Consider the following 27,554-nt stretch of genomic DNA (forward strand, 5'->3'; position numbering starts at 1 on the left):
GAGGAAGCCCTGACTTAGGACCCAAGTAACGCCAAGGACTGCCAAATGCTTCCCAAGGGAATTAGGAAATCAAAGAGTTTCCAGAGATAAAGAACCTAAACATCAGCCAAGATTTAACCACCTATAAAGTATAGGCACAAAAATAACAAAGTAACTCACAAAAGAAGTATCAAGTACAAGAAGATGGAAAACTGGAAAAGCGGATTCTGATGGTGATCTGCTAAAGACTTTGAGAGTACTGATGGACTTCCTGTTTATCCAGATTTATCATCCTTTTTATGTTATGCTGACTTTTCTCATGTTACGTGAAGAACTTTGGTCCTTTGGGTTTGGTCTTTTGGTCCTCACAGAATAAAAAGAAAGGAAAACAGGAATATTCAAAGCTAGGAAAATGCCTACACGCAAACTGCCTGCTAAGAATCTCCTCTAATGAATGTATTGCAGGGTTGCTGTGAACACCAGCCTTTGTTAATTATTAAGTTAATTTTCAATGTACCTAATTTTCTTTTAAATTAGGTTTGGGAAATGAACATGTGAAGTGCTCACAGGAAATGAAAGTACAAAAAGTGGAATATTTCTGAGGAGGACTCAGCTGATTTCTACTACTTGTCCCTTGATTATTTTTCACAGAACCAGATTTGTCTTTCATTTCTGTATTGGATCATTTTTATAAAAAAATAAATCTGCACTACTTCATGAATTTTATAATCTCACAACTCAAATAATTAGCTAACAAGTTATTAAAGACAGATGTATAATATCAAGTTTATGTGCCACGTGCTGGGCACTGCCTAATTTTATCTAACTCCAAAGGCCCGAGTTAATGATGTTGTTATGGCTGAGGACCTATGAATCTTGTTAAGTCCTACAAGTAGCTATAGCTCCACAAAATATCTCTATTATTCAAGAGTTGACTGCAAATGTTGGCTTTTTCAATAATTTTTGTTACTATGTTTCAATATATTTTGTTACTATGAAGTTATTTCCTACATCCAGAGTTCAAAATGTATTTCATTGTATTTGAATTTAGGGTTATTTCAGAATGATGATCTTTAAATTATGTACCTATTTTCTTCCAGATATGCTGGCTCAATGAGGAATCTTGGGCAATTATACCAAACTTTCACCTTTAGAACCAAGCACTTGACAAAAAAAAAAAAAAAAAAAAAAAACATGAACTTTGTCTGAATGAGGAAGAGCCAGATATTAAAACAATTAAACCACAGATCTTTATAGACTCCTCTTCCTCTACCTACCAACTGGCCCTATCTATTGACTTCGAGCTTTTCAATCAGATCACTACATCATCCCTAGACAGCTTATTAATTAGTACAATGGCACCTTAGCACACATGTACTCTTGGCAGGAAGAATTGAGAACAAATATTCTGCAATAAGTGGTTTAAAATTAATGACTAAAAAAGTAGCTAATTGCACATGGTGGACCTATTCGTAAAGTCCTGTGTAGAATCTGCAAAGTCTTTAGTTCTCTTAAAATAAAGATCAAATGGTCTATTATACTAGAATTTCAGTAAGCACAATTTTTAAGTGGTCTGATTAAAGCTGGAAACTCTCTGTGCTTTTCAGGCTTTGCCAAATATATATATATACAGCCTTTCAGAGTCCCTCTTGCAGTGACTCCAAATTTTACAGTTCATTTAGGAATTCTCAACTGGGTCAAGATTAGCTCTGTTGAAGCTCTTTTTTTTTTTTTTTTTTTTTTTTTTTTAATTCTTTTTTTCTGTGAGATGATTGCTTGACTCAAACCCCAGTCATACTAAGACTTGGTAATCATATGATGTACTTTATACTGAGCCATTTGCTCAAAAGTTGTACCAACTCTCTTCCTAAAGCTTTATAAATTCTGAGATACTGGTGAAAGGTCAAAGTGCAGATTCCATTCCTCTCGACCTCTCACTTGTTCACCCAGCTGACTTCCTCCACATACACCCAACACAAGTAGGAGCTCCCCATGTGGAAAGGATTTGCTGTCACATTCCATCCAAGTTCATTCCCACTCACCCTTCCCAACCTTAAAGGTCAATAGAGAGAGACGGAGAAGGGAGCAAACTGTTCACGATTTCCTATGCCATTTCACAAGTTGTTTCCTCTTACTTTTCAGGGACACCAAATGAGGGTATTTGGGACACATCAAAAATCACATCAGAATCACCCAGAGATATGGTTTAAAATGCAGACCGCTGTTCTATGGCAGAACTATTGAATGAGAAATGGGGAGGGGTGGCCAGCAGTTAGCATGTTGAACCAGCTCCTTCTATGACTCTTTGCACAATGACCTTGCAGAACCTCTGCCTATGGGCTTAAAGAAGCCTCGAAAACATAATAAATAGTCCAGGTCTCCTTGTTGAACATCCAGAGCCCAAATCATTGGATTTCCCAGTCATCACTGACACTAGTAGGAAAGTTCTTTATTCTCTCTTCTCCAGAGGCAGAGTTGAGGTCAGGGCAGGATTTGGGGCCCAAGACCTAAGAGAAGGCAGGTAAGCCTAACTTTGCAAAAGAGGGCTACACTCTCCACTGCAGAGCATCCTCCACCAGCCCCCTCCACCCACCCCCACTTTTAAAGCCTGCATCTGCCTTTGTTCCACTAGACTTGCCTCTAGCTGACTTCCATTTGACCTGAATCAAGAGGGAATTTTTATTAGCCTAAATATGTTTCTTCAAGAGGAAGCTTGTCCACAAAGCTCTTTTCTCCAATAAGAAGTCTCCTACAGAATTCTCCTTTTCTCTCCTTCTTCAGTACCCAGTCTTTCTCTCTCATATCCTCAGTAGCTTCAGAGAAAACACATCTGAGTAAAGTCTCTCCAGAATGCCGTCTTAATAACTACGTAGGTTTTGGCTCAATAGCAGAGTAAGCAACTCTTAGTGCTTTCTGTATATGTTCTCAGCTACTTTAAAAGAAAAGGATGTGTACTATAAATTTCTTCTTATGCCACCCTGTTATATTATTAATAAAAATAAATTTATTTTTCAGCACTGTGGCAAATACATAACATATAATTATAATATATAACGATATATAATTATGCTCTATATGATCCTCAAAGCTAGTATCTGCCTTAAAAACATTATTTTTGTTTAATTTTTCCTATTATTTACTGTTCTTCAGACAGTAAATCAGAATCCATCTCCATTGTGGAAGTTGTACTTTCTTCAACAAGCACAGTGTCAAGCCTCATGAACTTTTTTTGTTCATTTACCAGATTAACTAAATTGAATTTAGAACATTTTGTTTTATTGTGGGTGGTTGAATAGTCAAAAAATTACTCCTCTAAAAAATGCTCGTAAAAGTAGCTGTATGCTTTAATAAATGAGCAACACATTTCCAATTGGTTACGATGCTTGAAAGACATTGAACAAATGCTGAATCTCATCCTGAACTACCAGGCATGCTTATCTCCCAGGAAATTTTTTTTTAAATGAGACAGTAAATTGACATATGTTGGGCAAATGTTATGCAAATTTTGATATTTCCTTAACAGTAAAAATTGGAATATGGCTCACTATTGCAGTAATCAATTTACAGATGATGTTCTAAGGGAATTTGGCAATCCTGGATTATGATACATATTTAAAATAATAATTTACAGTTTTGTCTATTATATTTCATACAGAAAGCTTATAAAATTAAAAAATAAGAAAGTTAAAGGGACCCATTCAAATACATAACCTCTAATTCTTTCTTCCTTCTATTTTTTCTTTCTTTCTTTGCATTTTAGATGAAACTATTAAAACCAAGATTACTTGATAGGGAAATAAATATGTTCAGATTTAATTTAAGAACAATGGACCTTAAGACACGAAGGAAAATAAATCTTCTTTAAAAAATAAGAATGATAAAAGTAAAAAATATTAAAAAGGATAAAAGAAGAAAATAAAGCTATTCTTATTATCCAGTGTTTTCTAACGACTCAATGATAAACAGTTAATATTTTGATAACTAATTGTTACAATTTTTCATAATATGATTTAATATATTTGTAGACTCTCTTATTAGTTATAATTTTTTTGTACCAGAGTTTGAAGTCAGGGGTACTTACCCACTGAGCCACATCCTCAACCCTTTTTTGTATTTTATCTAGAGATAGGGTCTCACTGAGTTGCTTAGAGCCTCGCTAAGTTGCTAAGATTGGCTTTGAACTCACCATTCTCCTGCCTCAGCCTCCAGAATCGCTGGGATTACCGGCATGCACCACCGAGCCCAGCAGTTATAATTTTCTTGAATTTTACCTGTAGGCAATTATATCATTTGAATTTTTTTTCTTTTCCCTGTTTATATTTCTTCTTATCAAAACATCCAAAATTCTATCAAATAAGAATAGTGGTATTCTTTGGTATCCTTGGGATATCTTTAGTTTTTCAATATCAAAGAAATTATTTGATTGGGCTGGGAATGTAGCTCAGTGGTAGAAAGCTTGCGTAGGCACTGAATTCAATCCCCAGTAACACAAAATATGTATTTTAAAATATATTTTTTTCTCGAGTTTTCTATTAAGTATGACATTAGTTATTGGCTTCAGACAGATAATATTAATTATTCTAACATATTTGAAAAGCAAGATCGATATTTATCTCAAGTCTCTTGCACATATACTAAGATAGCTCTACCTTTCCCTTGACTTTTTGATAAGTTATAAATATGTTTTCTAATATTAAACCATCTTTGGGCTCCAGAAATTATCCTTATCATCTTAGTTCAATCTTTTTACTATAGTGCTGGTATCCACAGTAAGTAGTTATTTAGTATAATTAGTCTCTAAATAATGGTGAGATTTTTCTAAAAATAACTTGTAAAAATACCTTTAACATTTTTTTTTCTTATTGAAGAAAAGCACTGCTTTCATATTGCAGAACATTACAATGAAATCACATACAAAGGAAAAAACTGGCATTCCTCCTCCATGATCCTCCAACTCCACAATTAAAAATCATCACTAGTAAATCTTTAATTTGTTTTTAATTAAGCTAATCCTCTATTCGTAAATATTTAGAAGGTTTCAAGGTTTTTGCTATTTCAAACAATATCATAATAAATGGTGATATGTATGTATATATAATTGTATAATATATCTTTGCCTATATATTTCTATTAAATAGATTTCTAAATATAGCATTTCTGGGTCAAAGTTTTTTAAATGTCATACTTTAAAAGATATTGCTAAATGCCACTTTAAATTATTATACCAATATAAACTGCAACTAAGAAATATTATGTAAAATAGTAATTGTTTCTCCCTACTTTTGGCATGTTGGTATTATCAATATTTTAGTTATTGGCAATGTAATAGCTAAAAAATTATCTCATTTTAATTTATATTATTTTAATAAGTGGCTAAACCCCACTTGATCATGGTGCACTATCTTCTTAATATGTTTTTATATGTAATTTGCCAGTATATTGTTAAGAATTTTTGCATCTATGTTCATCAGGGATATTGGACTAAAATTTTCTTTCCTTGATAAGTCTTTGTCTGGTTTTAGCATCAGAGTGATACTACCTTCATAGAATGTGTTCAGAAGGGTTTCCTCCTTTTCTATTTACTGGAATATTTTGAGAAGTATTGGTATTAGTTCTTCTTTAAAGGTCTTGTAGGATTCAGTTGAGAATCCATCTGGTCCTGGGCTTTTCTTGGTTGGTTATTATATCGTTGATTTCTCATTTCATTCCATTGTGATATGATAGAATGCAGTATAGGATTTCTTTTTTTTTTTTTTTTTTTTTTTTGTATTTGCTGAATGTTGCTTTGTGGCATAGCATATGGTTTATTTTAGAGAAGGATCCATGTGCTGCTGAGAAGAAAGTGTATTCACTCAATGATGGATGAAATACTGTATATGTATGTCCATTAAGTCTAAATCATTGATTGTATTATTTAATTCTATAATTTCTTTGCTTAGTTTTTGTTTGAAAGATCTATCCAGTGATGAGAGAAGTGTGAAAGTCACCTAGTATTATCGTGTTGTGGTCTATTTGATTCTTGAAATTGAGAAGGGTTTCTTTGTCGTACATAGATGCTCCATTGTTTGGGGCATATATATTTATGATTGTTACGTCTTGTTGATGTATGATTCCCTTAAGCAGTGCGAAATGTTCTCCTTTGTCCCTTCTAACTTTGGTTTGATGGTCACTTTGTCTGATATGAGAATGGAAACCCCTGCTTGTTATGCAGTCCATGTGAGTGATGTGTTTTTTCCAATCTTTCACCTTTAGTCTGTATCCACAGGATATAGTCTGTATCCTAGGGGTGAGTTTCTTGAAGACAGCATATTGTTGGGTCTGTTTTTTGTTTGTTTGTTTGTTTGTTTGTTTTGTAATCCAATATGCCAGTCTATGTCTTTTTATTGATGAGCTTAGTCCATTAACATACAGGGTTATTAATGATATAAGATTTATATTCCCAGTCATTTTGGTTTATTTTTGGTTTTTAACTTGACTTGGTTTCTCCCTTGATTGGCTCTTCCTTTAGTGTCATTCCTCCCTTTGCTGATTTTCATTGCTTTATTTTTTTCATTTCCTTCCTGCTCATGGACTATTTTGCTGAGAATGTTCTGTTGTGTAGGCTGTCTAGTTGTGAATTCTTTTAACTTTTGTTTATCATGGAAGATTTTTTTTTTTCATCTTCAAATCTGAAGCTTAATTTTGCTGAATATAAAATTTGTGGCATCCATTTTCTTTCAGAACTTGGTATATGTTATTCCAGGACCTCCTGGCATTGAGGATCTGGGTAGAGAAATCAGCTGAAATCTGACTTGGTTTCCCAACTGGTTTCCTATATGTAATTTGATTTTTTTTCTCTCAAAGCCTTTAAAACTCTATCTTTATCCTGTAGGTTAGTCACTTTCATTATAATGTGCCTTGGTGTGGGTCTGCTTTAATTTTGCACATTTGGGGTCCTGAAGCCTCTTGTTGATTTTCCATTTCATTGTTTAGATTTGGGAAGTTTTCTGATATTATGTCATTGAAAAGACTGTGCATTCCTTTGTTCTGTATCTCCACGCCTTCAACTATTCCAGTAAATCTTAAATTTGGTCTTTTCATGCTGTCCCATATTTCTTGGAAGTTCTGTTCATGGTTTCTTACCATCTCCTCTGTGCAGTCAACTTTATTTTCAAGAGTATATATTTTGTCTTCATTGTCTAAGGTTCTGTTTTCCAAGTGGTCTAATCTGTTGGTGATACTTTCCATTGAATTTTTAATTTGGTTCATTTTTTTTCCTTCATTTTCAGGATTTCTGCTTGATTCCTTGGTGTGATCCCTGCTTCTTTACTGAAGTGATCTTTCACTTCCTGTATTTTCTCTCCAATACCACCTTTTATTTCAAAGATCAATCTAACTATGTATTTTCTAAACTCCTCTGACATTTCTTCTACTGTGCTGTTATTGTTGGAATATCTTGGTTTGTTCAAAGTGCTTTTTTCACTTGTTTTTCCATATTGTTTATGTGTCTTCTCATCTATGGTATAGATCTGAGGCAATACACATTTTACCCTGTAGTCATAGTGTCCCTGAAGGGCCAGTATCTCACCTTTAAGGGGGAGACCAGCATTAATAGCACCCAATGCAAATGATATACCACCTTAAACCAAACAACTCCTACTAAGGCATTTACAGTTTTGTCACAATAAACAGAAATGAAATGTTCAGTTATTGTCTACAATATAAACAGTGAGTTTGCTAAGAGGGTTTACCATTTCAAATGATGGACAGTGAGGGAACAGAGTAACATAAGATGTGAAGGAGAGGGAGAGAAGATAGAGGTAAAAATCAATAGTAAGAGCAAGGGAGGAATTAATATAGGTTGGCTGTTAATATGGGAGAATAAGAAAGAGAATCCAAGGAGACAGATAGGTGAGAAAAAAATACATATATATATACATATAAAATACATATATATATACACCGATTTTTAAAAAAAGTAAAAATATAAGAATACACAACAAAACTGTAATATACTATTCAGACATCCCATTCTTCAATAAATTGATGCATGAAAAATATTTAGATTCAAAGATGGTCAAGGTGTGGGAGAAAGGGCGAAAAAAAAGAAGAAGAAAAAAAAAAAAACAAAGGAAAGGAAAGCCTCAATGGAAAATTGAATGATTCCTTCTGATAACTTTCAAAAATTTTCTCAGCTTCCCTTCCACCAATAGGTGGGGTTGTCTGAAGTTTGATGTTGGCTCTAGTCTAGTGGGTACCCGACTAGTTGGGTGGGTGAGTGGATAGCAAGATGCCCTCCCCAGTCTTCCCACCCGCTGTAGATGGCCCCTTCTGTCCCTGCACACTTCAGGACTAACTGAGCTGGAGAGGACCCAGTTTTCCACACATTCCTCAATCCCCTACCCCTGACCCTTGAGAACTGCCCTAGTCTCCAGCTTTCCACAGGTTTGCCAGACCCAGACCAACCCACACAAACCCAGCTGCAATCTGATAGTCCTGGACTTCAGCTTCCCTGCCTTGCCGCAGTCCCAAGATCTCAATGCCCTTTCAACTTGCAGAGAGACCACCAGGGATGTGCTCACACAAAGGAGCAACCCTGTAGAGAGGTAACCAGATGGCAACCATTACCACACAGAGCAAAAAGACCACAGGTGTAACCGCAAGTATCCCAATATATCTCCAGGCCCTGGCCTGTGTCCCCAGACTAAGGTGGCCATGCCCTGAGATGCAGTAGTGGCAGCAGCAAACCTGCAGACCCTGACTGGTGTCCCAAGATGGCAGCGGCCACATGTAACAAACCTGTGGATACTGTGACAATGGACTTCCAGGCAATAGCAGGCAGCAGGCGATCCAATGGCAGTCTGCATGCAGTCTTCAGGCTAACAGCAGATGATTGGCACATGGATGACAGGTGGTGGGCAATGAGTGAGTGAAAGGCCATCAATATGCAGGCAAGAGAAAACAGGCAAATAATGGATGAAAGGCGTCAGTGGTCAGCTAGCGAACTGCACTCAAAAGGCAGGCAATAGGCTGGCAGAGGGTGGGTGATCGCCACAGATGAGTTGGGGGTAAACCACCAGGAATCGGCGGGCAGTGATGACTGCCTCACAGAAAAACAGTTATTTTCTCTGCTTGAATCCCGAGCCACCAAGAGACAAGAAATGCAGCTTCCCTCTGTCTACCATCTTGGAACCCCACCTATTTCATTTTATAAGGAACTGTTTCCCAAAGTGGAAGTGACATTTTGTACTTCCAAAAAACAATGTGCGTTCTTGTTGCCTACAGTATTTCATGTGGGTCTTAGATATTAGCCATCTAGTAAGTGTGTAATGGCATCTCATTGTTTTAATTTGCAATTCTCTGATGACATTTGGCATTGGGCATAACAATTCAGGGCACTAACTTCTAATAATAATTTTAATGTCCCTATTTGATCTGGAATACATTACTTACCTTCTTTTTTTGTTATTTTTATAGACTGCATTTTGATTCATTATACACAAATGGGGTACAACTTTTCATTTTTATGGTTGTACGTGATGTAGATTCACACCATTCCTGTAATCATACATGTACATAGGGTAATAATTTCTCTCAGTCCACTATCTTTCCTTCCCTGACTCCCTCCTACCCCATTTTCCTCTACATAATCCAAAGTTCCTCCATTCTTCTCTTACTCCCCCTCCCTTGTTATGTATCATCATTTACTTATCAGAGAAAACATTCAGCCTTTGGTTTTTTGGGATTGGCTTATTTCACTTAGCATGATATTCTCCAGTTCCATCCATTTACCTGCAAATGCCATAATTTTGTTCTTCTTTATGGCTGAGTAATACTCCATTGTGTATATATACCACAATTTATTTATCCATTCATCTGTTGAAGGGCATCTAGGTTGGTTCCATAATCTAGCTATTGTGAATTGAGCTGTTATAAACATTGATGTGGCTGCTTTACTGTAGTATGCTGATCTTAAGTCCTTTGGGTATAAATCAAGGAGTGGGATAACTGGGTCCATTCCAAGTTTTCTGAGGAATCTCCATTCTGGTTTCCAGAGTGGCTGCACTAATTTTCAATCCCACCAACAATATATGAATGTGCCTTTTTCCCCACATCCCACGCCAACACTTATTACTGATTGTGTTCTTGATAATAGCCATTCTAATTGGAGTTACATGAAATCTTAAGGTGGTTTTGATTTGCATTTCTCTAATTACTAGAAATGATAAGCACTTTTTCATATATTTGTTAATCATCTATATCTTCTGTGAAGTGTCTCCCCAGTTCCTTAGCCCATTGATTGGTTTCTTTGTATTTCTGGTATAAAATTTTTTAAGTTCTTTATAAATTTCAAAGATTAGTGCTCTGTCTGAAGTATGTCTGGAAAAGATTTTCTCCCACTCAGTAAGCTCTCTTTTCACTGTTTTCTTTGCTGAGAAAAAGCCTTTTTAGTTTGAATTCATCCCATGTATTGATACTTGCTTTTATTTCTTGCACTTTAGGAGTCTTGTTGAGGAAGTCTGGTCCTAAGCCAACATGATGAAGATTTGGGTCTACTTTTTCTTCTGTTTGGTAAAGGGTCTCAGATCTAATTCCTAGATCCTTGATCCATTTTGAGTTGAGCTTTGTACAGAATGAGAGATAGGGGTTTAATTTCATTTTACTGCATGTGGATTTCCAGTTTTACCAGTAACATTTGTTGAAGAGGCTACCTTTTCTCCACTTTATGTTTTTGGCACCTTTGTCTAGTATGAGATAACTGTGCTTATGTGGGTTTGTTTCTGTGTCTTCTATTCTGTACCATTGGTCTACCTGTCTATTTTGTTGCCAATACCATGCCGTTTTTGTTACTATTGCTCTGTAGTACAGTTTAAGTTCTTGTATTGTGTTACCTCCTGCATCACTCTTCCTGTCCAGGATTTCTTTGGCTATTCTGGGTCTTTTGTTCTTCCAGATGAATTTCATGATTGCTTTCTCTATTTCTACAAGGAATGTCATTGGGATTTTAAAGATGATAGAGCTTTACCAAATATCTTTTGTAAAATATTTTTCTCTTGGTACACGTCTTGTCTTCTTATTCACTTGACAGTGTATTTCACGGAACAGACATTTTCAATCTTAATGAAAGCACTATTATTCACACTTTTTTTGAGGAGTATGCATTTAGTGTTATATGTAAAATGGTACTGCTATGACCAAGGTAATCTAGATTTTCTCCTACATTTACTTCTAGGAGTTTTATGGTTTTGTGTTTTACACTTAGGTCTGATTAATTTTGAGTTAATTTTTGTGAAGGATGTAATGTGTCAAAATTCATTTTTGCATGTGGATATCCAGTTGTTTCAGTACCATTTGTTAAAATGCTATCTCTTCTCCACTGTTTTGCCTTTGCTACTTTGCTAAAGATCATTTGACTGTATTTGTGTGGGTCTACATCTTAACCCTCCATTTTGTTCATTGATATATTTGTCTATCGTTCTTAGTGCTTAATTTTATTGCGTGTTGGTCAAAGTTCATAGCCTATGAGTTAACCTTAGTATTTGTAGAAACTTGTAACTTAGAACAAAATTGTTTCATGTATACTATTAAAAAGTGCATTTTCTAATGGTAGAGTTCAGAATTTGACCAATAAATTTTAATGGGCATTAAGACATTTTTATTCTTATTAATTTTCTTCAGTAGATGGTCTATCTAGAAATTTACTTAAAGCTCTTATTATTATTGTGGAGTTATCATTTTCCTTTTGTATTTCTTTTGATGTCTTAACGTATATGACTTGAAAATATGGTTTTAAGTGTTGCCACCTGCAGCAACGAGCCCGCAGGAAAGAATTAGAGGCAGACCGAGAATGAACAACGTCTTTATTTTTCTCAGAGGTGCTTCCTTTTCCCAGAGGAAGAGAATGTCTTATATACACAAAGGCAGCCAATCAGCTTAGAATTAAGTAGCACGATTGGAGCACGGGCCACGGTACCAATTAAGAAAGAATGAGGAACATGTGTTGACCACAGCGTGGAAGAGACTTCAACCAATCAGGCAAAAGGTCATGAGAGATCGCGCTGCTAATTATGCGCCACCTCTTGGCCCAACGCCAGCTGCCATCTTAGAGCTACTTCTTCAAATAGCTGTAAACATGTCTCTACATTTAAAGAGTTTAAAAGCTCAAGATTATTTTACCTTTATGGTAAATTATTCCTTTTATCATTATATAGTAATCTTCTTCATTACTATTAATGCTTTTTTGCGCTAACATCTATTTTGACTGATATTAACTTGGTTATTTCAGCTTTCTTTGAGTTAGTGTTGGCCTTCTATATCTTTTCAAAGGTACTACTTTTATGCCATGTTTTTATAACTTTTTATATAACAGGTATAAACTGAATATGATGCTATAATGTGCTTTTGATGAAATTTACTAATACATTTTTATTCACTTTTATTATTTTACTATATGTTCTATTTGAGATTCTTTCATTGGTTAAGGAAGAGCTTTTTTTCTTCTTTACTGCCTTCTGCTGAGTTGATCATATTTTCTTTATACCTTTTTTATTCCTCTTCACTGTTTGGAAATTATGGTTCCCTGATCCAATGATTAAAAACATTTGAGTCTGAAAGTTAATATTTTTACCCTCACCCTAAGCAGTGCAAGGACCATAGAATCCATCTTTCATATGCTTTTAAATTAAACTCAGTTTTGCCTGACTTGTGCCTCCCTATGGTCTCTAAGAACTTCCTACCCTTAAATCTGAATTCCATGAGTCACTAATACCTCAACTTAACAATGGATCATAAATAAACTAGGGGAGTGAAAAACAAGCCAAAAGGAAGAAATGAGGGTGAATTGGGTGGGAATAATGAAAACAAAAAAAATTTTTGAAGGTAGAATGAACTAAATATTTGTGTACCCCCACAACTGACATGTTGAGATGGACATCATTACCCTATGTACATGTATGATAATACAAATGGTGTGAATCTACATCATGTAGAACCAGAGAAAGGAAAAGTTGTACCCCATTTGTCTACAATGAATCAAAATGCAGTCTGAAAAAATAAAAGATTAAATGAATTAATTAAAAAATAGAAAAAAATTTTAAAAGAAAAAAAGAAACTCTGATCTTCAATGTAATGGTTTTATAAGGTGGGGGCTTTTAGTTATGAGGATGAAGCCTTATGAAAGGGATTAGTACCCTTCTAAAAGAGATGCCAGAGGATTCTCACATACTCTTTCTACCACTTAAAGATACACAAACAAGTTGACAGCCAGCAATCAGGTGAGGGCCTTTATCAGAGCTCAACCTGCTCTCCCCTTGATCTCAGGCCACCAACCTCCAGAACTGTGAGAAACACACTTCTGTTTTTTGTAAGCCACGTACTGTGATTCTTTGTTATAGCAGCCTGAAGTAGATAGAGGTTTACGCATCTTGTACTCATTTGAGTACAGGATCTATTAGCCTCTGTATGTGTAAAGTTGGCTTTTATCAAAAGATCCTGGGTGTGTGATTAATCTAACTTGCTGTGCTTCTGTTAATTGGGGACCTTATTTTAGACAAGACTCATGTGCTAGAAGTTGCTACTAAGCTTTAGAGATTGGATGTTTTCCATGATCACAGTAAGTTCGTTTTCAGAGTGATTTACTCTTGACCACAGAGTGCTTATCAGGAGTACCCACATGTCATCTCCACAGGTGAGCAGAGTATGATGCCAGAACAATTTTTTAAACCAATTAGAATCTTCCTGCTTGAGATTACACAAATGGCAATATAGGAGACTCACAGTGCTATTTTCTGAAAATTTAACATCATTTTTATAGCAAACATTTTTACCTAAGCACGTGAATAAATGAAAATAACAGATGTAAGCCATAATCCAGTCAAATATATTAGACTTCATAGCTCACCATAAATATTCATAATATCCATACATTAAAATTTTTGTCATGAGATGATTTTTACTTCATAGGGGGAAACTATGCTTTCCATTCTGAGGAATATTTAATTTGATTAGTCTCACTCCTAAAAAAAAAATGTATTCCTTAACCTATAGTATAACTGTTTTCTTCTTCAATAATGCAACAAGCCTCCTACGTCAGAGTTCTCTTACAAACCAGAGAGTAGCAATATTTCTACCTCATACAAATTTATAAATACCTGATTGGTGATTTAAAATATGGGTACATAAGAAATCAAAGTCCTGACTGCAGGACCTCTGAATCATTCATGAATTAGCATAATTCTAACCTGCAGAGAAAAGTGAAGATCATGACACCTAAAAGCACAGACAACCAAAGGAAAAATTTGTCAATTTGGACTTCATAAAAATTTTAAAAGTTTGTGCATCAAAGGACGCAACCATCAACGTGAAAAGGGAACCCACAGAATGGGAGAAAATGTTTGCAAATCATGTATCTGATAAAGGGTCAAAATTCAGAACATATAAAGAACTCCCAGAACTGAATAACAACAAAATCAAGCATCCCAATTGAAAAATGGGTGAAGGACTTGAATGAACACTCTTCAAGAATATATGAACACCTAATAAAGATGAAAAATACTCCTCATCACCAATTATGAGGAAAATGCAAATTAAAGCTATCCTGAAACACTATCATAACTACTAGAATGGCAATTTTTAAAAAAATAAAACAAAAGAATGGTGTTGGCCAAAATGTGGAAAAATGAGAACACGTGCATTTGTGATGGGAATGCAGAATGCTACAGCTATTATAGGAAATAGTATGGATATCAAACAGAGTCTCTATATAATCCAGCCATTCCTCTTCTAAGTACTTACCCAAGAGAATTGAAAGCAGGACTGAAACCAGATACTTGCATACCAATATTCATTGCAGAAATATTCACAGTAACCAAAAGAGAAAGAACACAAATGCTGTATTTTGGATCTTGCGTGCCCCATGAAGGTCCATATACTTAAGGCTTAGTCCCCAGGGTGCTATTGTGAGATGGTAGAACCCTTAGCAGGTAGAGCCTAGTGTAAGGTCCTTAGGTCATCAAGGGCATGCCTTTAAAGGGGATTGTGGAACTCTGGTTTCTTCCTGTTCTCTCTTTTGCTTTCTGGTAATGAACAGTTTTACTCTATCATGCACTCCTACCATGGAGTGCCTTACCAAAAACACAAAGCAAGGGCCACTGGAACCTCCAGAACAATAAGCTAAAATAAACTTTTCCTCTTTTTAAGTTAATTGCCTCAGGTTTTTGTTATAGTAAAAGAGAGCTGATTAACACACCAACTATTGATGGGTGAATAAACAAAATGTGGTATGTGCATACAATGGAATATTAATTATTCAGCCTCATAGAAGAATGAAATGCTAACCCATCACTACAATGTGGATGAAACTTGAAGATATCTTGCTAAGTGAAATAAGATACTAAAGGAAACATAGCAGATCGCTCTGCTTAAATAATGAAGTGCCTGGGGTAATCAAACTCACAGAGACAAAAAGTAGGATAGAGGTTTCCAGAGGCTGGGGAAACAAAGAATGGAGATGTCTTAATTTTCTGTTGTGAATAGCACAGTATTCCAGATTGGGTCATTCTAAAGAAAGGTGGTTATTTTGGCTGATGGTTCTAAAGATCCATGGCTAAGGGGCCATGTCTCTCGGTGACCTTCTTTCCAGCAGAGTTCCAATGGACATCACATGGCAAGGGACAGGGAGCGTGCATACGTTGTACCTGTGTCTCTCCTGGTCTTTCTTCTTATGAAGCCCCCTTCCTCCCAGAGCCCCACTTCTAAACACCATAGTTAGATTAAGTTTCCACCCTCTTAATTCCTTGCAATGGGGATTTCAGTACTTGAAGCTTTGGGGGACACTCTCAAACTATATCTAAACAATACCAGGGGGTCATAATTTAATGGGTGGGGAGTCACAGTATGGAATGCTGAAAATGTTCTAGTAGTGACAGTTGCACAACAATGTGAAGTACATTTTAAAATGACTAAGGGCTAGGGTTTAGCTCAGCAGTAGAGTGTTCGCCTAGCATGTGCAAGGCACTGGGTTTGAGTCCCAGCACCGCAAAAATAAGCACATAAATAAATAAATATTTTTTAAACATTATACAAAAAAAAAATTGAGATGCCATGTATATGTACCACAAAAAAAAAATCCAATTTATAAACAGTTGAGAATTCACTAGTTGTTTTCCACCATATACATATCCAAAGAAAAATCACCAGTTGACTTCTAGGGAATACAAAGAAATAGAGAATTCCTCTGTAAGTATGGGGAAAGGGACATATATTACATATATTTGGGGAGGTTCTATGTTTTTATTGGTGAATTATAATTATATATAATTTGGGATCCATTATTACATATTCTTACATGCTCACAATGTAACAATAGAACTTGGCCAATATCATTCCCCAGTTATACTACATATATTCTGAACATTTTGTAACACTGGAATTGGAATTGAGGGCATCTTTACCTTATGGCTTCAAACAGGAAGTATTTATGAGTACTATATTTACTGAGTATCAGTATTAGTTTCCTGTTGATGCTGTAACAAATTACCACCAATTTAGTGGTTTTAAACAACACAGACTTACTATCATTTAGTTGTTTAGTTCAGAAGTCTAATATGGGTCTCGCGGGCTAGAACCATGCTGTTGGCAGGACTATATTCCCTCCTGGAGCTCTACAGGAAAGTCTACTTCCTTATTTATTCTAGATTCTGAAAGTAATTCACATTCATTGGATCATTGCCCGCTTCCTCCACCTTCAAAACCAGTAACAACTGGAAGGCTCCTAGTTCTTCCTTCTCTGCCTCCTTCTTCCACATATAAGATTTTTGTGTTTATAGTACCCACCCAGGTAATCTCCCCATTTTAAAGTCATCTGATTAGCAAAATTAATTCTCCTATCATGGAATTAAATTCTGACACATTCTAATCCAAGAATTAGGATGTGGACATCTTTAAGGGGCCAATAATCTATTTACTGTAAGTACCTATGCCTGACATGTCCTAGTTGCTGCAAGGCATAGAAATCAAGTGCAAAACATAGTCTATGACCTAGGAAAGACATAAATTCTACAGTATAAAAGACGAGTGTGAAATACAAACCAATGTATTTGACAGAGATACCGGCTTCTGTGACATTTTCAATGCAACAGAGTTTCAGAAGACAGTGAAATTCTTCTCAACCAGAGTAGAGATAAAAATATTCTTGAAACAAGTGAAGCTTGGATCATGGTATGGTTTGGATATGTGGTGTCCCCCAAAAGCTCCTACATTACCACAGGAATATTCAAAGGTGAAATGATTATTCCATCCCAGTAGAATGGACTGGGTGGTAACTAGGTGGTAGGCAGATGGGGTTTGGGGAGGAGGTAGACTGGGGGTATGTCCTGAAAGGGCATCTTTCCAGCAGCCCCATCTGCCACACCTCTCTGCTTCCTGACCCTGTCATTAACTGAGCAGCTTTCCTCCATTAGGTCCTTCCCCATGATGTGCTGCCTCACCATGGACCATGAGCAATAGATTCAGTCATCTATCGACTGAGACCTCTGAAACCATGAGCCCTACATAAACTTTCCCTCTCTAAGTTGTTCTTGTTGGGTATTTTGGTCACAGCAACAAAAAGCTAACTAAAACAGAGCAGAACTTTAAGGGTAGGCAGCACTTACTTAGCCAAAGAACAAAGAAGTAAGCTGGGCAAAGCTGGTAAGGAAAAAAGGAAGAGATAGTAAGCAAAAGACTGGTATTCAAAAGAAGCTTAGTAGGGGAAAATCATTTTCCTAAGACCAAGGACATTTATGCAGAAAATAATTTACCTAGGATAGGTGATTAATCTAAGAAATAGTCATTGTTATGTTTGGAAAAATGTAATTGGATTCACAAAAAAATCTATATAGTAATGACCATTATTATAACTCTTACATAAAATTAAAACAAATTTCACTTCTCTATAATCAAGAATGGGACAAGAGAGAATCAGCTGAAAAATAATATGGTGATTCTCATTCAGATGATCTCTGAAGGCCACTGTCCACTAATCCTTCAATACTTATACATGCTTGATAAAACAGGGGAGTTAACAGGGTTGTTCTGGGGATGGGCAGGCCCAGGTCCATGTGCCCCTATCAAAGATGGTAATGGCTGTAGGGGCCTAGCTAAAAAGATCAACTTCATCTAGACATCTGCTTGTCACCCTGAGCCCACAATGTCTACACTAAAGGAAGTGATAATGGGATCTGAGCAATCAGCGGAGGATGTATTCCAGCTCTGCAGCCCAGTAACAATGAAACAATGGAGGAATGCCACCTTCAAGCAGAGGACAGGGACAACATAGGTGATAACGGGATTTTAGGAACTTATTAGGATATAAAGACAGGGAAAGTTGGGTAGAACCGAAATCTCTATCTCTTTGAACAACTGAAGTGGGTCTTTTGTAGAAAGGAGGGATTCTCGGTTTTATTCCACCTAAGAGTCCTCTCCAAGCGTGTTTTATGCACCAGCTCCTTCCCATTCTTTGCCTTGAAGAACACCGGTGTTCCAGAAAAGGTGAACAACTAAGGGCTCTATGATAAAACTGTTTCATGGACACAAAATCTTGGAAAGCCAGGTTATACTGATTCTTCGTGGAAGACTGCTCCAGAGCTTGTGTTATGCCAGGAAGCACAGCGCAGATAGCAATGCCAGCATTTGACCACGGAACATTTTCCCCTCATGATGCAGATGTTTCTCCTGCAGCTAAAGTTTCCTAGATGTCATTTAAATATAATATAGTCAATTAACCTACACTTTACAAATTGCTATTGCTTATACTAAAAACTTACAACAGAGAATAGAAGGAACTCAGCTTGCAATCTATAGTGGTATTTATGTTTCGTTTCCTTCAGTAATGGATGAGAAGGATGATTGTTAAAAGAATACCTGATAGTAGCGTGTCAGTTGAAACAGGAAAACAAACGTCAGTAGTATTGAACAAAAGTTAGATGTGACCTCTAGCCATGCTCAGTGATGCTCACGGTTTATACCTGTGCTTTCATTTTCTTAAATTCCAACAAGAAATATAATTTTAGTCTAATACTCCCTAGTTTCTGACCCATTTTTTTCACTGAAACTATTATTTATATCAAATTCCAGTTTTCAGATATATATGAAAGCTCAGCAGCTTCATGGCCCAGTCCCACCATGGTTTTGCACTCATAGGATAGTTTTAATGTTAAGAAATAATCAGAATTAATTGCAGCTTTTTTGAAATCATCCGAAGACTGTTCCTTTTATTACATGCAACGTTTCCTAAAACTCCCTTTTGTCATCTCCTCTCTCAATTCTGCCCTTTCACAGGTTACATTCTCCTATTTCTTTCTCTAACTTCTGCAAATCCTCCCAAATATAACCAAAGCCCCAATCCCAGGAGAATCACTCCTTTCATTTGGCCCATCTATTCTATTGTCTTCTGTTGGTGACTCCATTCAGAATTTGCTTTCTGATAGTAGCTCTGTCCACTCCATTATAAAGCCAGCTAAAAGTTTGAATTTTTCCAGTGTCTTTCTGGTAGCCTATTATTTCCATTAGACAATTCCCAGTCCAGTGCTGAACATATCTGTGTAATAGGGATCTCTCTGCCCAATCTTAGAAGAGTAGTAAAAGAGGTCAGGTATAGTGGTGCATGCCTGTAATCCCAGTGACTAGGGAGGCTGAGGCAAGAGGATCACAAGTTTGAGGCCAGCCTCAACAACTTAGGCCCTATCACGAAATAAAAAATAGGAATAAAAAGGTCCAGTCAGACATGGTGGCACATGCCTGTAATCCCAGAGACTCAGGAGGCTAAGGCAGGAGGACTGTAAGTTCAAAGCCAGCCTCAGCAGCTTAGAGAGGCTCTGAGCAACTTAGCAAGACCCTGCCTCAAAATTAAAAAATAAAATAAAAAGAGCTGGATGTAGTCCAATGATTAAGCACCCCTGGGTTTAATCCTCAGTATCAAAAAATTTAAAATAGGGAAAAAAAAGGTCTGGGGATGTATCTTAGTGGGTTCAATTCCCAATAACCTCCTTCAAAAAGAGTAGTAAAAGAACATCAGTTAATATTCATTTTTAGTACTAAAACTAGCATGTTTCTCATGCCAAGAATAGATTGCCTTTATTATAACTCAAAAATATGGTTAAAAAGCAGATGTACATACAATCTTGGCCCAAGGAAGAATTAAAGAACCCATGAATGTATTTAAAATGATTTATTGCCCTCTTTGCTTTTCTCCCTCTCCCCGTGCAGACGTGAATTCGTCTGCGCAAATAAATGGTTCCTTGTATGAGACCTGTATCTGTGGAGCGTTTCTGGGAGCTAGCGACGAACCATATTGCGCGCCTCTTTTTTCAAGCTAACATCTGGTGCCTAAGACTCGGGGATGGGTTTTTTTTTTTTTTTTTTTTTTCCACTGCCTAAGCAGGCGGTACCCTATCCACAAGCTCCTGCGTGCTTATACCCCTTATACAGGCTCATCTTCCATTTACCGGGATGCCCACTTCTCTGCACACAACACCGGACTCCAGAATCGGTGAGTTCCCTTAGGCCCCTGACCAGAAACACATCTCCGCAGCCCGCGGCGCCGTGGTCCCATTCCCTCTCGCTCGCCACCCGCGGCTTCCCCCTCTCTCTCGTGGCTTCCGCCGCCTGGGCCGCGGGCTCGGCCGCCGGACTGCCGAGGTGTGGGAATAGCTGGTCCTAGTTGCTGGGTGGACTCCTGGGTTTTATGGTGCTGAGATTCTTTCTCAGGGTCTGAACCTCTCTCTTATTTTCCGCTGCATCTCGCTCGAAATCCTGGCCTGGTGTCCAGAACCTCTCGGCATATGCCCGGTTAACATGGGTCTTGGTGACGATCAAGCCTTTGTTCTAACCTCTCGTTGCCTGGCATCGTGGTCTCGGGACGCCGAAATCACTAGCCAGGTGGGTCTCAGTTTACCATGGGATTCAGAACATCCACCCCAGCAAACGCGCCCCTGAGATGTTTATTGAATCATCTCAAACCCCTTCACCTATTCGCTGAATCAGAGCTAAATTGTCCTTTAGATAGTAAGTCAGAATGGTCTATTTATGACACCCTAAATTCTAGTTTTGTACTAGGCATAATTATATGCCTAGTTGTTCTAGTTATGATTAAATACATATGCGGGCAGCCTGGTGAATGGAAAGGAACCTTTCCCTTCGTCTTTTTCCTTTCTTTCTTGCTGCCTCTCCTCCCCCTTTTAATCCTTTCTCTTCTAAGTTTAATCAGCTGATGAGCCACGTCCTTACAGGCCTCCTGCTGCAGAAGCTCCTGCTCATTCCTCTCCTTTGCCTCACTCTGTTTCTCCTTCCGCTCCGCCATTCAGCCCACCAGGCCCCCCACCACGTGCTCTCGTACACACATTCTAGCTCCTTTACGGGAGGTGGCTGGCGCGGAGGGAGTAACACCTGAAATTCCTTATTTTCAAATCTTTTCTTTCTCTCTCAGCTCTCCCTGCAGGCTCAAGAAATTAAAAGGACCTAAGCATCAAGCTTCTGCTAGAACATATTGGCCCTTTCAGATTCGGATCTCAGTCAAGGGTTACATTAACATGTGAATGAAGAAAGGCGCAACAGGAAACCAGTTTCAAACCTAAGGAAAAAAAAGTGTCAAAGTGTCCATTTTAAATTTCTCCTCGGCTACAACTCAGAACACTTTTCTCCCTTTCAACTTTTCTCTCCTTCTCATTTTTTCATGCTTTAATTAATAACCATTATCATTTTTCTTCCAGGACTTTATTTTTCTTAAATGATGTATTTTTGAGCTCACAATTTTAATCCTACAGACCTAGGTTAATAATTTTTGATCAGTTCTTTTTATCCAATTCTAGAGTTATTTTTGAACATCCATTACACTGCAATGGAAATAAATATTACAAGGCCTTTGCTTTTGTGTTAAATATAAGCGTGCATAAAAATTAAAATTTTAAAAATGGATCCAAATTATTTTCTTAATTTATTTTTATTGTAAACAAATGGGATACATATTGTTTTTGTTTGTACATGGAGTAACAGCATACCATTTGCATATCCATAAATTTACATAGAGTAATGATGTTTGATTCATTCCATTATTTTTTTCCTTCCCCCCCACCCCTCCCACCTCTCTTTTCCCTCTATACAGTCCCTCCTTCCTCCATTCTTGTCCCACTCCCACCCCCCATTAAGTGTCATCATCAGCTTATCAGTGAGATCATTCCTCTTTTGGATTTTTGAGATTGGCTTATCTCACTTAACATGATATTCTCCAATTTCATCCATTTGCCTGCAAATGCCATAATATTATTATTCTTTATAGCTGAGTAATATTCCATTGTATATATATACCAATATATACCACAGTTTCTTTATCCATTCATCAATTGAAGGGCATCTAGGTTGGTTCCATAAAGTCTGGCTATTGTGAATTGAGCCGCTATGAACATTGATGTGGCTGTATCTCTGTAGTATGCTGATTTTAAGTCCTTTGGGTATAGGCCGAGGAGTGGGATAACTGGGTCAAATGGTAGGTCCATTCCAAGTTTTCTAAGGAATCTCCACACTGCTTTCCAGAGTGGCTGCACTAATTTGCAGTCCCACCAGCAATGTATGAGTGTACCTTTTTCCCCACAACCTCTCCAACACCTGTTGTTGCTTGTATTCTTGATAATCACCATTCTAATTGGGGTGAGATGGAATCTTAGTGTAGTTTTGATTTGCATTTCTCTTATTACTAAAGATGTTGAACATTTTTTCATATATCTGTTGATTGCTTGTACATCTTCTTCTGTGAAGTGTCTGTTCATTTCCTTAGCCCATTTGTTGATTGGGTTATTTGTATTCTTGGTGTAGAGTTTTTTGAGTTCTTTATATATTCTGGAAATTAGTGCTCTATCTGAAGTATGAGAGGCAAAGATATTCTCCCACTCTGTAGGCTCTCCCTTCGCATTGCTGATAGTTTCCTTTGCGGAGAGAAAGCTATTTAGTTTGAATCTATCCAAGTTATTGATTCTTGCTTTTATTTCTTGTGCTATGGGGGTCCTGTTAAGGAAGTCTGATCCTAAGCCAACAAGGTGAAGATTTGGACCTACTTTTTCTTCTATAAGATGCAGGGTTTCTGGTCTGATTTCAAGGTCCTTGATCCATTGAAAGAGATGGCAAATACTATTGCCACACTTGTCTAATGTCTTGGTTTTTCTACAATAAGCAACATGTATGGGATTACTTAAATGTGTTTGTTAGAGACATCTGATTAATTTATAAATTTATCCCATGGAGTAACATACTTAAAAACATTATTCTTTGTAAATCTATCATTTAATGTTGTATTACCTGTCATCAATAGGGTATATATAGCCTAACATTGCACACACACAAGCCTTTATTCTCCAAATTAAACTTGTCTGTAATGGTAAGATTGCTAACATAACTCTTTAGATCCACATTTCCATCAGAGAACAGAGCTCCATCTGATCTCAGCTTAATCTTCAAAATCTGTGTTTATATACTCCTTTGCCCCTCACGGAAGGGCCCCGCCTTGCCTGAGATAAGGCTCTGCCTCACCACCCTGCTGCACGTTACAGTGGCTCCAAAAAATATCAGGATCTCACAAAAAATCGGAGCCTGAGTGCAGATGTGCCTCCAGAGAAACTATCAAGTCCCCAGTTCTTCCTACCACAATGATACCAGCTCTACGTCCACACCCAGCAGGAAGTAATTACAGAAGATTGACCTTCATCCATGTACCCAAACAAAATTTTTTTATTTTTTATATAAAATGAAATGGGGGAATGTAAGGAATTCCTGGCTTCCCCCACCACCTATCAATCTGCATTTCCCCGCCTCTCTGGTTACAGGAATTTCCGGCTTACATTGTTTCCTGCCTCCAGCATTACATCCCACTATGTCATTGGCCCATCAGTCAGTCTGTAAGAATTCTCCTCCGCGATTGGTTCCTCTCAGCCCTCGAAATTCCTATGTCTGAGACAAGCCCTAGGCCATCTTCCCTCTTTGCTTTTCTCCCTCTCCCCGTGCAGACGTGAATTCGTCTGCGCAAATAAATGGTTCCTTGTATGAGACCCAAAATAAATAAATAAATAAATAAATAAATAAAATGATTTATTGGGCTGGAGTCATAGCTCAGTGGTAGAGTGCTTGCTAGCATGTGTGAGACACTTGCTAGCATGTGTTCGATTGTCAGCACCACATAGAAATAAATAAAATAAAGGTCCATTGACAACTAAAACAATATTTTTTAAAAAGGAACACATCTAAGTTAACTTTAAAAACAAAAATCTTAAAAATTATTTCTTTAAAAACATGTGTAGAATACAAATTCCTGATAATAGAGATTTTTAAACTTTAAAACTGACATATCTTTGCTAGACTTCCACTTCTAAAAAGATGAAGCAGACATACTTCCCCCTACTTTACCTAGAAAGTACAAATGAAAGTTCTGGAATATACATAAAACAAATAAGAAGATTCTGAAAGGGAATGAGAAGACAGACTGACCAGGGAATATGAGAGCCAAAAAACGACAAAGAAGTGAGTTCTCTGGGTTTTCTTTTTCTTCACAGATCCCAGACCTGGAGCTAAAGAAAACAGCAACTTGGTAATAACAATGGGAACAGCCAAAAAAATTTTTTTAATTAAAATAAAATAAAATAAACCAAGAAAAGATTGTTCCCTGTAGTAAAAATATCAGGAAAGGGGCAGCCTAGCAAGATGGAAAACTTTAAGACAGTAACTACTCCACTCCAGCCAAACACTCTAGAGAAATCTATGACCCCAAGTCCACCTATGCCAAAAACACCAAGTGGGAAACCTGGACTTCCGCCATTCAGAAGCTATAGCCAGGTGCCTCTGCCCCCTTACTTTTGAGGGTGATATCAGAAGAAGAAGTCAAGAATTTATCCCCACCAGGTGCTAATGAGTCTCCTTGCCCCCGCTGTGTCAGTGGAGACCTGGACCCTGGTCCTCCTCCAACACGGAGGTAATGAGGCAGCTCTCCTCCTCGCCCCTGGGGTGGTGCCGGAAGAAACCTAGTGGAGAGTCCAAACCTTCATCACTCCCTGGTGTCAATGAGGTCATCCCCACACTTTAGCACGTGTGCAGGCCATTCATGTGGGGGGCAGTAACAAGACATTCCTACCCTCTCCCTGAGTCACGGAGGAATAAGTGGAGACCTAGAGAAAGTCACAACTCCAAACTTAACCCCCCTCCAATAGGGGATGTCAATAAAGTCCAAGAGGGGAATGTCAGCCTCTACTCCTTCAGGCAGTATTGAAACAATGTTCCCTTCTTCTCCTGCCAGAGTGGTGTCAAACTACCAAGCTAAAACAGAAGCTTTCAATAAAATTTAAAGTTAACAATACTCAAACTATCCAAGCCTCAAAAGGAAAACCACGTTATACAAAGAATCAGGCAGATCTCAAACTGAATGAAAACAGACAACCAATAGATGCCAAGGCTCACGTGAGAGAGATGTCAGAATTCTCTACAAAGATTAGAAAACATCTACTATCAAAATGCTTCAGTGAGCAATTCTGAGCACATTAAAACACAGGAAAAAATAGGAAGTTTCAGCACAGAAATAGAAAGTCTCAGCAAAAAAGAGAACATAAAGAAGAACCAAATGGAAACTTTAGAACTGAACAACAGAACAAAATTGTTTGAAAAATCAATGATGAGTTCAATAGCAGAATGGAAGGAACAGAGGAAATAATCAATGGACTAGAAGAAAGAACCATAGAAATTACCCCATCTGACTAACAGAAGAGGAGAGAAAGACCAACCTGTGAGACAACATGAAAAGATTTAACACTGTGTTCTTAGAGTCATGGAAATTAGGAAGAAGGAATAGGGGACCCAAATAATTTCTCAAAAAAAATAACAGCTGAAAACATTCAAAATGTGGTAAAAAGCAAATCTACAGATTTAAGGAGAGACAGGCAGACTGGGAGATGATGAGGAGTTGGCTCAAGGGACACAGAGAGCGAGAAGACAGCACTATCAGCCATCTGCAAGCTGGAGATCTAGGAAAGTCAATGGGTAGTCCATGTCTGAAGGCCGGAGAACCAGAGGAGCCAGGGTATAAATCCAAGTCCAAGGCCTAGAAACAATCAGGAGAGATGTCCCAGCTCAAATAGGTGAGCAGGGAGACACAGGGATGAATTTCTACTTCCTCCACATTTTTGTTCTTTTCAGGCCCTGGACAGATTGCAGGAAGCCAACCCATACTGGAGAGTGCGAGCTCTCCTCAGTGTACCAGTTCAAATGCTGATCTCATCCGTAAAAACCCTCACAGACCTATTTAATCTGGGCACACTATGTCCACTCAGGTTGACACCTAAAATTAACCATCACAGAGACCAAACCCACAGGCTACTGAAGTGGACATGAGACACAGACAGTTGTGATCTTTCCAGTTTGCCTGTCAAGGTCACTCTCAGAGATAAATGGTCACCCTAGCTAGATTATGATTATCACTTCCATGGTGTGTTTTCATCCTACCTTGTAAGTAAATTTTTCCTCTTGAAATTTTACAAGCAGACAGAATACTCATTACATAGATTTTTCAATACATTTTGTCACATGTTTAAAATATCCATTGGAAAAGCTCATACATAAGGTATGATTTCATTAGAAACATACTCAGTATTAAACATTCATCTCTTCCACTGAAAAGAACTTTTCCACTTTTCATAAGCATTCAATTTGCTTTAATGAAACTTCTATTCACTTTGTAAATGTTTTTGCCTACATCACAGTCCCTACCAATATTTCATGAGCAAGGTGTTTCTGTGATATGCTAATGTGCAGAGTATTTATTGGAAAGCATGCCAGATTGAGGTAATAGGTAAACCTTATTCTTGAGTGGAAAGGGATGATGACAATACATTGCTCTAACTATATAGAAAGTAAATTTGAGAGGGAAGATAGAGATAGCCCGTAAAGTTCAATTGGAGATGACTGCACTAGGAGGTTGAATGGTTTTGCTCCTTTGTATAGACAAGAGTCTAATGATTTCTGGAGCATTCATGATCTTTCAGTCTCCTTCTACCTATCCTTTGACTGCAGCCCAAGTCATACAAGTCTCAGATCACAATACCCAGTCATGTGTCTTCTCTTTGTCCTCCAATGTCTCCATAAGATGTCAGTGGCCATGCTGTCCCCTACTGAGGCTACTGTGGTAGCTGACAGGAAGATACATCAGCCACCGCACCAGAGCCCATGATGCAGCAGGACCCTGCTGTGCTCTTCACTGAAGCAGAAAGAAGTTTCCTTCCCCATTTGTGTAGAGCATTCTGTCACACACACACCCCCCCCCCACAAAGTTGTGTTCCTTGTAAACCTAATGCAACCCTTTGGTAATTTCTGCGAAGCAACCTTTTCAGATCTCACTCCCTGCCTGTCTTTGATTTCCTTAGGTTTAGACCCAAGGAAAATGATAGGAATGATGTTCTCCTCAGTATTGCCAATCCCTGTGATACTCACCAGTCCCTGTGATACTTCACCCAAACTTGAACCTCTCAACTCTCTTATGATTTGGCGTTATTTACTGGAAATCTCTGTACAGATTATTGGAACAAATGGGCAAG

The 27,554-nt window shown here is 37.6% G+C and overlaps 1 long non-coding RNA gene across 2 annotated transcripts in view; it reads right to left on the bottom strand.

The window, feature by feature from the left end:
• LOC306664136 overlaps nucleotides 1-27,554 on the bottom strand; it is a 186,320-nt gene that overhangs the window by 32,603 nt on the left and 126,163 nt on the right. The window lies entirely within an intron of this gene.

The sequence above is a fragment of the Sciurus vulgaris genome, assembly GCF_902686455.1.
Source record: "Sciurus vulgaris genome assembly, chromosome: 6".
NCBI lineage: Eukaryota > Metazoa > Chordata > Mammalia > Rodentia > Sciuridae > Sciurus > Sciurus vulgaris.